The sequence below is a fragment of the Helicoverpa armigera genome, chromosome 25, assembly GCF_030705265.1.
Source record: "Helicoverpa armigera isolate CAAS_96S chromosome 25, ASM3070526v1, whole genome shotgun sequence".
In the NCBI taxonomy this organism is placed as follows: Eukaryota; Metazoa; Arthropoda; class Insecta; order Lepidoptera; family Noctuidae; genus Helicoverpa; species Helicoverpa armigera.
Genome location: NC_087144.1, coordinates 973,382 through 985,813, shown reverse-complemented (window position 1 = coordinate 985,813; position 12,432 = coordinate 973,382). Strand labels below are relative to the sequence as shown.

At 38.3% G+C, this 12,432-nt stretch overlaps 1 long non-coding RNA gene across 2 annotated transcripts; it reads left to right on the top strand.

The window, feature by feature from the left end:
• Positions 1–4,510: 4,510 nt before the first annotated feature.
• LOC126054024 (uncharacterized) lies at positions 4,511–9,840 on the top strand. Of its 2 annotated transcripts, XR_010277761.1 has the most exons (4): positions 4,511–5,940; positions 6,914–7,050; positions 7,917–8,032; positions 9,250–9,840. It is a non-coding gene; the product is annotated as an uncharacterized LOC126054024 (long non-coding RNA). The 2 variants fall into 2 exon arrangements; XR_010277760.1 differs by lacking the exons at positions 6,914–7,050; positions 7,917–8,032.
• Positions 9,841–12,432: the final 2,592 nt, after the last annotated feature.

The window sequence follows — 12,432 nt, the reverse complement described above, 5'->3', positions numbered from 1 at the left end:
TGTAACTCGGAACGGAAGCGGTCTCAAGTGTTCGTGATTGTCGGCCATTGTGCTCCGAACAGCGCGTATTTTACGCTGTATTTCGACGAAGAAATAATTAGGGGAAAAGGACGCTATAATACCTATAAGTGTACTTTATTATAGTATATAATGATACTTGATTTCACGCTCGACTTTGTAAGCCAAGAATAGTTACTTTGGGGAACGTAATACTAAGTTTCTACGTGTTCTACCAAACCTACCAAAGTCAAAAATGTCATATAGACCTATTATAGGTTCGAAACGTATTTAGGTATATGTTTCATCATCTGCCTTAGCTCATTATTTTGGAGTCAGCTTACAGTCTATCCTTATGCAGCTGGGTACCAGTGTTTTACATGGAGTGATTGCCTATCTGATCTCCTCGATCCAGTTACTGGGATAACCGATAGCCCTTGTTAAAAATAGTTGTCAGTTGATCTAGGTTTTGACTACCCGTAATGACTGCCAAAGATGGTCACAGATATCATATAGCTCTTCACCAAATTTTATCCAAAGGTTACAGCAGTTTTGGCGTGACAGCGTCACAAACAAACTTTCGAATTTACAATATACCTACCTAGCAAGGATATTATCAGAGCGACCGTCACGAACAGAGTTGGTAATCTGACTGACTCTATTACTTAGAGGACAAAGGGGAGGATACCCAGTCTATATCTATATGTATAGAGGAGGAATGTGGGCGCGAGATGACTAGTAAAATGAATTCTGCAATGCACGTTTGTTTGAGGTCAGCGTGTTAAATACTTAGGACCAATAGTAGGCCATAGTTATTTGTTATACAAGAGTGCAAAGTTGCTTTTTAACCACGGGCTCAATTTTGATGACCGAGCAAGCGAAGGATTACGCTCGTGTTTCAATAATTAGAATCCTGAGCGATAGCGAGGGAATCAAAAGAGCACAAGGTGAAAAATCTTTGCACTCGAGTGCAACACGTAACTTTTCATCCCACCTCATCGAGGAAATTACTAAATGCAAAAAAACAAAATGGCGCGCACATACGAGGATCAAACTGAAAGTTTTTAGAAAATCAGAAACTGATTACATTAGCCAGTTATTAGTTTTATTATATGTTTTATTGTAGTGTTAGTACGTCGAACACAGCATTTGAGTCACCTCCGTTAAATCTTTCAATCATTTTACGGCACCAATCCACACGATGGAGTTTTTGAGCCTCAGTCAAATTATGAGGTATCCACCAGGCGCAAAGCTTCCTGACCGCTTAATGTTCGTGGAGGATTTTGTGCACTTGACTCATAACGATGCCTAAGCTTGTCCGAATCTGCTGATAGGTCACTCTTTTGTCAGTCTCTATCATACGCCGCACAACACAGATGTTATCTTCAGTCGTCGCCGTAGAAGGCCGTCCCTCACGTAAATCATCAGTGAGATTAGTGCGACCACGTTTAAACTCATTAAACCAGTTGTAAACAGTCGCACTAGATGAGGCTTCATCGTGAAAGGCCAATCGTAGTCTATCATAACTTTCTTGTTGACTTAAATGACATCGAAAGTCATAAAAAATCATTGCACGAAAATTTTCTCGTGTTAAATTCATGTTGACGTGACACAGACAATTTTAAATTTGCCGCCAAATCGTAAAACAAATGACAAATGAATTAAATTATATACTCAGTAATATTGGCAAAGAGTTCTATTTTCAAATTTTAGAATTATTTTTTTATTAAATTGTTTATAAGTGGCCAGTTCTAAGAAATTTCAGTTTGACCCTCGTATGAGTGCCAAATTAAAAAGAAGTACCTTGGTTGCGCGGTAATTTTCATACTCATAATTTGTTATATTGGTAATTTCACTGGTGTTTGCAATCCTATACCCTTCCTTTTCCCGCACATACCTCAACGCATTCGTTGGAGCGAGAGGCGACACTAGCGCCCTTCAGTCGTGTGTGCAACATAAAAAACAAAAAAAATGGCTGACAACGCGCGCGAGAGCTCACGTCTCTCTCCGATAAAAAAATCGATATTGAGTGGAAAATTGGTGTGATTTGTGTTGAACTTTATTTGTGGCAGTGCTCCTCGTACAAGAAATCGCCGTAGAAGACAACAGGTACTGTGCTCCTTTCCTTTAGGCATACTTTCTTGTTTTGTGTCGCCCGCAGTATGCCGATTTTCCCGTCGCATTTGCAATCACCAGTTTTTTTCAATTTTTTTCGCATCTTTACGAACCATATTGCGTTTCCCGCGTAACCATACCTATTAAAGTTCATTTTCATCCCACCATCTCGGAAAGGGTATTTTTACTCTTTGATATCTGAGCGCAAAAGCCCATTTTATCCTCTAGAGCGGCAAAGTGATTTGAATTTAGAACGTCATGTGGACTGAGTTTGTGAATTCGGCTGTGTTCCGAAATTAAACTCAGTATACTGCCTAGTGTTAATGAGCTCACGAATCAACGCCTTATTGTACGGAGTGCTACGGTGATACAAGTTGACGTAATGTCCTGAGCACTAGCTTCGGAACACAGCCCGTCATCAACATTTTTGAATTCAGAAAACCTTGGTACTTTTTTTCTTAATTTGCGTTGCGCGCGCTAATTTCTTTTTACGTCATATTGTTCAAAAGTGAAAACATATTCTAATATTAAAATGAGTGATTTTAGTAACGACGACGACATATATTTGACGCCGACAGAATTGATCAAAACTGTCAATAATGTACAGATGACCTTTCTCCCTCAACAATCACGCGAGAAGTATTTGAAACAATATGAAATGTTCAATACATGGCGAATAGCTAAAGGTGCCAAAACATTTTCAGAAAACGTTTTGCTTGCATATTTTGTTGAATTATATAAGACGAGGAAATCTAGCACACTATGGAGTACTTACTCAATGCTAAAAGCAACGATTAAGATGAAAAAAGATATTAATATCGAAACATATACTAAGTTACTGGCATTTTTAAAAAGAGCCTCATCTGGTCATCAACCAAAAAAATCGAAAGTTTTCACAGCATCCGAAATAGAAAAGTTTGTTAACCATGCACCAGATTCCATGTATTTGGCGGCAAAAGTAAGTGTACATTCAGTAGGTATTATTATTAATGTAGTTGGCATAAGCATGCATGCATATTAATGTAATTAATTTTCATTATTGGCATAAACGGAGCATGTAGAACAAATGAACTAACACTGCTTAATGTCACAAATATTGAGAAACATTCGGATGAATTGTTATTGATACACTTAACGAATACAGAGACCAAAAGAGACCGCAACTTCGTCATTCGCAAGGAGTGCGCAGCGATTGTAGAGAAATACAAAGCTTTACGCCCTCTTAACACTCCAACCAATCGATTTTTTCTACAATATCGCAACGGAAAGTGTGTTCGACAGCCTATGGGTTCTAATAAAATTGGCAGTATCCCACGAGAAATAGCGACATTTCTCGAACTCCCAGAACCTCAACTGTACACGGGTCATTGCTTCCGACGAACTTCAGCCACACTTTTGGCCGATTCAGGAGCTGATCTTCTGTCTCTTAAGCGTCATGGAGGCTGGAAGTCTAATGCGGTAGTAGAAGGATATATAGAGGATTCTATCGAAAATAAGTCTAAAATATGTAAAGGCATCGTGGGAGCCATTACACTGAACAAGCTTTTGTCAGATCCTTGGACTGGCCCTTCCACATCAACAATGAGCCGGTACGAAACATCTAGCCTTCGCCCTCTCTCGCCAACATTTATGCCAAAGGAATCTGATGAATCTGTAGAAATATTAAGTGATACAGATAACTTACCAAAAAACAATAATAATAATACACAAGTCTCTACCACCAACATTACAGTACCGAACAAAAACAAAAATATTACACTCCACATAACTAACTGTAACAACGTTACATTCAATTTTTCTTAATTTATAATCATCATTTGTTAAGATTAATAAATTAGCCTGTAGTATAATGTAGTAGTTAATACCCAAACTAAAATTAAATTATATTGATTGCAAACGTATTTTTATTCCTTCTTCTTCTCGTAGTTTTCACTGCTGGAGGTGAGCCGTCTACTCATTATAAATTTTTTGCATTTAGTCATTTCCTCGATGAGGTGGGATGAAAAGTTACGTGTTGCACTCGAGTGCAAAGATTTTTCACCTTGTGCTCATTTGATTCCCTCGCTATCGCTCAGGATTCTAATTTTTGAAACACTCGCTACGCTCGTGTTTCAAATTTAGAATCCTTCGCTTGCTTGGTCATCAAAATTGAGCCCGCGGTTAAAAGGCAACTTTGCACTCTTGTATAACAAATAACTATTATTTAAAAACTCGGTTTAAAAATGAAATGAGGTTAGAAATCTATGGAAAAACAATAATAAAAATTACTTAATTAATTTAATAATTATTTTAAGCAGTATTTTATTTGTTTAATATGTATTTGTTTGAAAAGTCTTATTAAGATTGTCACAAATGGAGTATTGCACACGATGTTCTAAATTCGAATCACTTTGCCGCTTGTTGAGTCGGCCCACTCGCTTCAACCGCGTCCACGACAAGTGGGGGCGACTGTGACGTCGTGGTGCAACGGCTCGCCGCGAATCGCCGGGTCCAGAGGTCAAGACTTGCTTATGCGCACCGGCCGCGCGCACGCGTTCTTTAGTTCTTATATGTACTTAAACTTTAATTCTTATTTGCTTAATCGTATTACCTATATTGTTATTCTTAAAAATCATTATACGTATTCACATATTATACAGTCCACGCTTATTATTTACTCCACCTGCTGAGCTATCGTCGCAACATATGGTCCTTCTCCCAAGAAAAATTGAACTGGACAAAGAAGACAAAGGACTTTGGTGAACGTCGACCACGTCATCGAGTGACTCAGTGAATATTATCAAGTTTCTTCGCTGTGAACATTGTTACGTCGTGATATATCGGCACGGCTTGAGACTTTTCGGCCGTCTTAGCTGACGTCACCCAACTGACACGAGAAGAAACGGAATTTGGGCTACTAATTATTCGTCATCATAACGGACAGCAAATACACGTGTTCAGATTGTCGTCGTGCATTGAGATATCTGACCAGAATACTCCTCGGCGCAGTCATCACCAGTGGTTTGCACCGGAAAACAGTGAGCTCGATCCAATTCCTTATTTAATCATCTCATCATCTTTCCGTCATCATAATCACGTTCATTATTATCCATATCCCACATTACATTCATTTTTTACCTCATTATAATTAAAGAACGGTGTTACATTTTTGCAAGTCATCTCCACATTATTTCATCATATTTCATCCCATTTTACCATTTATTTCAACTGTTTCATCTCTTCATTCATTAATTTCACTATAATTTAATCAATCAATTGCAGTGTCGTTTTATATTTCAGCTAAAATCTAATATTATTTTCTTATAACGTTAACATTACGCAGCGATTATCAGTGCACAAACGCCTTGCATTTTTAAATAGCAATACACATTCTGCTACAATTTTGCTCGTGCACTTTATCTTGCAACTCGTTGCTATTATTTTATGAGAAGTGTTTAACTTGCTGTTAGTTTATATATTTCCTTAGTGCTTTATTACAAAAATCTATCGCCTTCTCTTAAAATGTCTGACATTAAAAGCCTTATGAGGAAACGTGCTTCAATTAAAGCAAAGCTTACGCAATTCTCTTCATACTTAAACATTGCTAAGTCATGTGAACAGTTGAGCGAAGTTCAGATTGTTGAGGTTGAGTATAGACTTAATACTATCGAAAATCTATATGATAAATACGACGTGTTACAGGCCGACATGGAAGAGATGGTGGACGACCCTAGCGAGCAATATGCGGAGCGTGAGGAGTTCGAAAAGCAGTACTACAGCTTGGTGGCTGCAGCACGTCAGCTGATCAGCAATGTTCGCAAGCAGGCTTCAGGGAACTCCATAGCCGAGGTTGATGTTTCTTGTTCTAAGCACACACACAAACATAATTCTATCCGTTTACCTAAAATTGACCTTCCTAAGTTTTCCGGCAGCTATCATGATTGGTTAGAGTTTAGAGACACTTTCATTTCTATAATACATAATAACGACAGCATAGATAACATAAATAAATTACATTATCTTCGTGCCTCCTTAAAGGGTAGTGCTTCCTTAATTATTGACAATCTTGACTTTAGATCTGATAACTACGACGCTGCCTGGAAGTTGCTCTGTGATAGGTACGATAATAAAAGGTTGTTAGTTAACAACCACGTTCAATCACTTTTTAATGTGCAGTCCATCAGCAAGGAATCTAGTAAGTCATTAAGACATATTGTTGACACCACAAATAAAAATTTAAGAGCATTATCTACACTGGGTCAACCTGTTGAGTACTGGGACACACTGATCATTTATATAATGACATGTAAACTTGACCAGGTGACAAACCGAGAGTGGGAGGAGCACAGGAACTCATTGTCAGAACCTCCAACATTGGCTGTATTTATTGAATTTATTAGTAACAGGGCTGATTTATTAGAAACGCTTGAGGAATCCAAGTCATTGTTTGCTAAAGTTGAAGATATACATGTCAACAACATTAAACAAAGTAAACATTCTTCGGGTTCAAGTGAAACTTCTCGCAGTCCTTTATCATGTCCAATGTGTCAAAAAGATCACTTCATTTTTCAATGCGATAAATTCAAAAGCTTGCCTGTACAATCACGCATCAGTAAAGCTCAAACTTCCAATGTATGCTTAAATTGTCTTCGACCAGGTCATAATATTTATAAATGTAAATTGGGTCACTGTAAGTATTGTCGTGAGAAGCACAATACATTGTTGCACTTTGATCGCGATACCGTTGTTCCTAACCAACCGACTAGAACTTTAGCGTCTGTCAATCACCTTTCTACATCTCGAGTTGTCTTACTCTCCACAGCGTTGGTGAATGTGTCGGATGCTGAAGGCAACATTCATACTGCACGAATTCTGCTGGATAACGGGAGTACGACTAACCTTATGTCACAGGAGTTGGCTCGTAAACTTAACATTTCCACCTATACAGTCGAGTCTAAGGTAACAGGCATTAATGATCAATCTTCTTATTGTACACAAGGTTGTTCGATTTCATTAAAGTCAGTCAATAGTGAATATGACATCGATATTGACTGCTACGTCGTGTCCAAAATTTCATCGTGTGTACCAAATACATATATTAATGTGCACAATATAAATATACCTACCAATATAGTCCTGGCTGACCCTCAGTTTTACGTTCCATCTTCTATAGATATTCTTGTAGGTGCTGAAGTCTTTTGGAACGTTTTAGGTACTAACCGTATAGAGTTAGGTAAATCCATGCCTACTTTATTTGAATCAAAATTGGGTTGGCTGTTATCAGGAGTCGTCAAGCAATCAAATTCTTCTTCTCATTTATGTTTGCTGGCTGATACTTTGCAGGCAGACTTAAACTGTTTTTCTAAGCCAGACTCAGTTTCAGCAAAACATACTCTCACGCGCGAAGAGCGTTCTTGTGAGGAATTATCTTTGAAGTCCACTTACCGTAACGCGGATGGACGCTTCGTAATTAGCATACCACTTGAGGAATCTTCTGACGTATTGGGTGATTCCTACAACATGGCGAAACGCCGCTTAGCATTACCCTACACATTAGGGCTGAACTGGAGGTGCTCATCAGATACCCTTTCTTTCTCCATGTCAAATGCAACTTCCAGTAACATTGCCACAAAACGTAAGATTTCGTCTGTCATTGCTCAGATCTTTGATTCTATTGGCTTAGTCGTTCCCTGCATAGCGGAAGCCAAGATAATCCTGCAGCAACTGTGGTTTGCAAAGTGTTCCTGGGATGAGCCTGTTCCCGAACATATTCAGCATCCATGGGACAGCTTTCAAAATAGCTTACCTCTTTTAAATGATTTCAGGATACGTCGGTGGATTACGTGTGAATCATCGCCTTCTGTGCAGTTGCATGTGTTCACCGGCGCATCTGAAAGGGCGTATGGTGCTTGGTTGCATGTCCGCAACGTATGGCTTAGTGGTGAGGTTCATGTACACCTTCTTACTGCTACAAGCTTAGCGCCGGTCAAGTCAACGACCATCCCCCGACTCGAACTTTGTGCTGCGTTGTTAAGTTCGAGATTATACGTACGTCAGTCACTTACACTACATATTGACGACGTCTATTTCTGGTGTGATTCCACCATGGTCTTGGGTTGGTTATCTGCCGCACCCACGCATCCTAAAAGCTTCGTTCGCCATCGTGTCTCTGAAATTCGGGAAACTGCGGAGGGTAGAACTTGGCGTTACGTTCCGTCACAAAAAAACCCCGCAGACCTCGCTTCGCGTGGACTCAGAGCAGATAGGCTGCTTTTTGCTTCGCTATGGTGGTCGGGACCACAAAATTTATTCAGGGATTCATCTACTTGGCCTCAATTTCCTGAATCGCATCAACCCACTCAAAATCTACCAGAAACAGCTTCTTCTTTTCATATAAATACCTACAATCATATCGACATCATTATTTCTAAATTACTTACAACATGTTCAGATTTTTATAAAATACACCGTTTTACAGCATACTTACTTAAATTTATTAACATTAAAATTAAAAAACAAACAGTTTGTTCTGGTCCACTTACATCTAAAGAGTTGAATAGTGTATTACACATTATATTAGGATTTTGCCAACAGGAGTCGTTTCCTTCGTGTTGGAGGCAGGTTCAACAATTCTTTTTATGATTTTAATATATTAAACACCTGTTCCTTTAAGCAACTTAACATATTATTTGTAAATTCTTATTTAACATGCATCACCTACAACTTTTACATATTTTACCTCAATTGCTTCTTACAAAACTTCGTCACCATTCACCCATCATGATAGCTGACCGTAGGGACACATGAAGTGCTTTACATGTGTGTTTGTGTGTTTAGCCACGAGGGCCGTCCATCTTGAACATATATCCGGCTTTTCTGGCTGCCATGAACCGTTTTATTGCTCGTCGGGGGAAGCCAAGCAACATTTTCTCATGTCTAGCATTGTCCGCGGTTAAGACAACCAAACACCATCTCAGACGCATCCTTGGCTTAACGAATTTAACTTTTGAAGAGATGGTAACATGTTTAATTCAAGTAGAAGCTATCTTAAATTCCAGGCCCTTAACTCCACTTTCCGATGACCTTTCCGACCTTATTCCTTTGACGCCTGCCCACTTCCTTATTGGACGATCGCTCATCTTGTTGCCTCACCCACAGGTCCAGAACGCTAACGTGAACAACTTGCAGCGGTTCCGTCGCATCGAATGTTTAAAGCAACATTTCTGGTCACGCTTCTCACATGAGTACATTTTGTGGCTCCAACAACGAACCAAATGGCTCCGATCGTCAGGGGAACTTACAGAAGGAACCCTTGTCGTCATTAAGGATAAAGGCTCACCTTCTCTGTTATGGCTTTTAGGACGGATCGTTAAGGTGCTTCCTGGTAGAGACGGCATTGCACGAGTCGCCGACATCCGCACACGTAAGGGTGTCATTCGGCGAGCGTTTAACACAATTTGCCCGTTACCCGTCGCCACTGCTGTTGAAGACACTTCAACGGGGGGAGTATGTTGAGTCGGCCCACTCGCTTCAACCGCGTCCACGACAAGTGGGGGCGACTGTGACGTCGTGGTGCAACGGCTCGCCGCGAATCGCCGGGTCCAGAGGTCAAGACTTGCTTATGCGCACCGGCCGCGCGCACGCGTTCTTTAGTTCTTATATGTACTTAAACTTTAATTCTTATTTGCTTAATCGTATTACCTATATTGTTATTCTTAAAAATCATTATACGTATTCACATATTATACAGTCCACGCTTATTATTTACTCCACCTGCTGAGCTATCGTCGCAACACCGCTCTAGAGGATAAAAACGACTTTTGCGCTCAGATATCAAAGGGTAAAACTACTCTCTCCGAGATGGTGGGATGAAAAATATATTATTGTGCTAGCATGGAAAAGGTTCAAAGGCAGCTAACTATAAGCTACTAAGTTAACTATAACTATAGCTGATTATAAATACATACTCTAATGTACATTTACAATATGGTCAAGCTGTAAATAATATTATATGCTGCACCCAGCAATCAGAGTGGTAGTTGGTGTTTTTTTAATTTATTAATCCTGAATTGTCCTATTATAAAAATTGAACCTGAAGATCAAAGGGATCCATTACCTATATAGTTATTAATTATTATGAAGTAGTTATTCTCTGAATAATGAAATAAGCCCACTCAAAGCAAAATATTAAAAGTACAAATAATTATTTGTATTAGGGTTACCTTATACGAATATTGTATTTATTTTTCTGTTTGTATCTGTAAGTTTTGGAACAAATAAAATTATATTATTATTATTAAATCAAGATTATAGAACAAAAATTCATTGGTTCTTCGCTCCCGTAATAAAATTTTTGTAACGCGACAAAACAGTCGACTGGAGAAAGATATTTATGACACAATTCTGAAACTGTCGTTAACCAACTGAACGGAAAAAATAACTTTATGTTATTGTTTAGTTAGCTATTGGAGACAGATTAATTTGGAACGTGACACAAAAAGGCTGTTGGTGTTTAGGAGAGAATTTTGTATTGACTCAGTGAGTAAGTTTAAAAATCCGAACTTCATTCAAAGACATATATTTTTGCAAAAATATGGGTACAATATTGTTGTTACATAAGTGTATCTAAATGATCCGCTATATTTTACCGACATTCATTACATATAAATATTATTACTATTTTGAATTCTTCTTCCACTTGCAGTTTCACCCTCGTCCCGTGGTAATTAATTCGCGAATCTAGATAAAAAGTAGCCTATAGCCTCCCTGATTAAATGGGCTATCTAATACCAAAATACTTTCAAATCGGACCAGAGATTCCTGAGAGTTCAATACATTTAAACTGTAATTTTATATTAACTGACTTAAATAAAAGATTATCCACATCAAACAAGCAAAAAATGTCTCATACTTTCTCTATAATTAGTACCTACGACAGAAATTCAAAGTCTTTAATACACAACTATAATTTTGTACTAACTATCCTCTCTATTTGTACAAAATACAGCTTCAAGGATCTCTAATCCTATAACTGAAGGCAGAGTTAGTAGGACGGCGCGGCGGTATGCCGGCGCCAGTCGCGTCGGGACCGTCGCGCGAACGGGTCGCACCCGGACCGTGTTGCCGCCGGACCGGTGATTATCGGTGTCTAAACTTAATATCTTTAATAGAATTGTGTAAATTTTTCGGTTGATCAAGAGAACTTTTTCGTTTTTTTGCTGTAGAGTTTTGCCTGTAGGTAATGCCTTTTTTTTTAGTTTTTTTGGTTGGCGATATACTTGTTGGTGTTAAAAAATAATTGATAGGAAGTTCAGGAAGTAATTGAGTTAACTGAAATCCAATGATGAGAAATCATGAAAAATAAGATGTTTGCTGTGTGCTTCCAACAGGACATTTCATGGAGAGAACGGCAAGACAATGATTTTTATTTAAATGCTTCTCCCCCATTATAAACGTAAACGCATCAACATTACAGTATCCACAATGTTTCTTTAAAAAACAGAATAAAGCATTTTTCCCTTTTCCAGTCATAAGACACATCCGTAATAGTATTCTCAAAAACTGCAATCACTAACAGTTTGAATAAGCAACCATTGCTTAAGGAAAAAAAACAAAATACCAACTACTTTACTAACAGGAGTACTCAGTCATATCAGAATGTAACAGCTACCTGTTGAAGGGAATCCTAGTAGGAATCCCGGGTGATGCCAGTTTTGTACTGTAGACTATTAATATTTTACTTTCCCACCAATCACTGTCACACAATGAAAATGTGAGTTTGTATGTTTGTTCGTTACTCCATCAAGCGCAAACGGCTCAACGGATTTTGTTGAAACTTGGCAGAAGCATAGTTCATACATCAGAGATTAAAATTTTAAGGCTTTATATCCGGGAAGCGAGTGAAACCGCTCACGGAAGCTAGTTGTATTGTGAAGCGAATCAATTTGTAGTTTTTTAGCTGCGCCTGTGAAATAGTTAGTAGCAAAGAGTAGCATCTATATGACAGTATATATTATATAGTATATAACAGTGAGGAAAATTAAAAGTTCCTATATTAATTTAATCTTTTATTATATTCATTATTCAAACTTATATGCGAACACAAAATGTCACGCTATTTAAACAACTTTTTTTTTAAGGTAACACTGGATAAACACTGGTTTTTAGCTGCGGTTAAGACTGGAAGTCGACCCCAAAATAGTTAGAAAAGGGCTAGGTAATGATGATGGTGAAGATTATCCAGAAATCTCTATCATCCATATTTTACTTAAAAAATGGCTAACCTTTACAAAATACCTAAACTCCTGTTATACTTTTGTGCTTAAAGATACATATGCACAT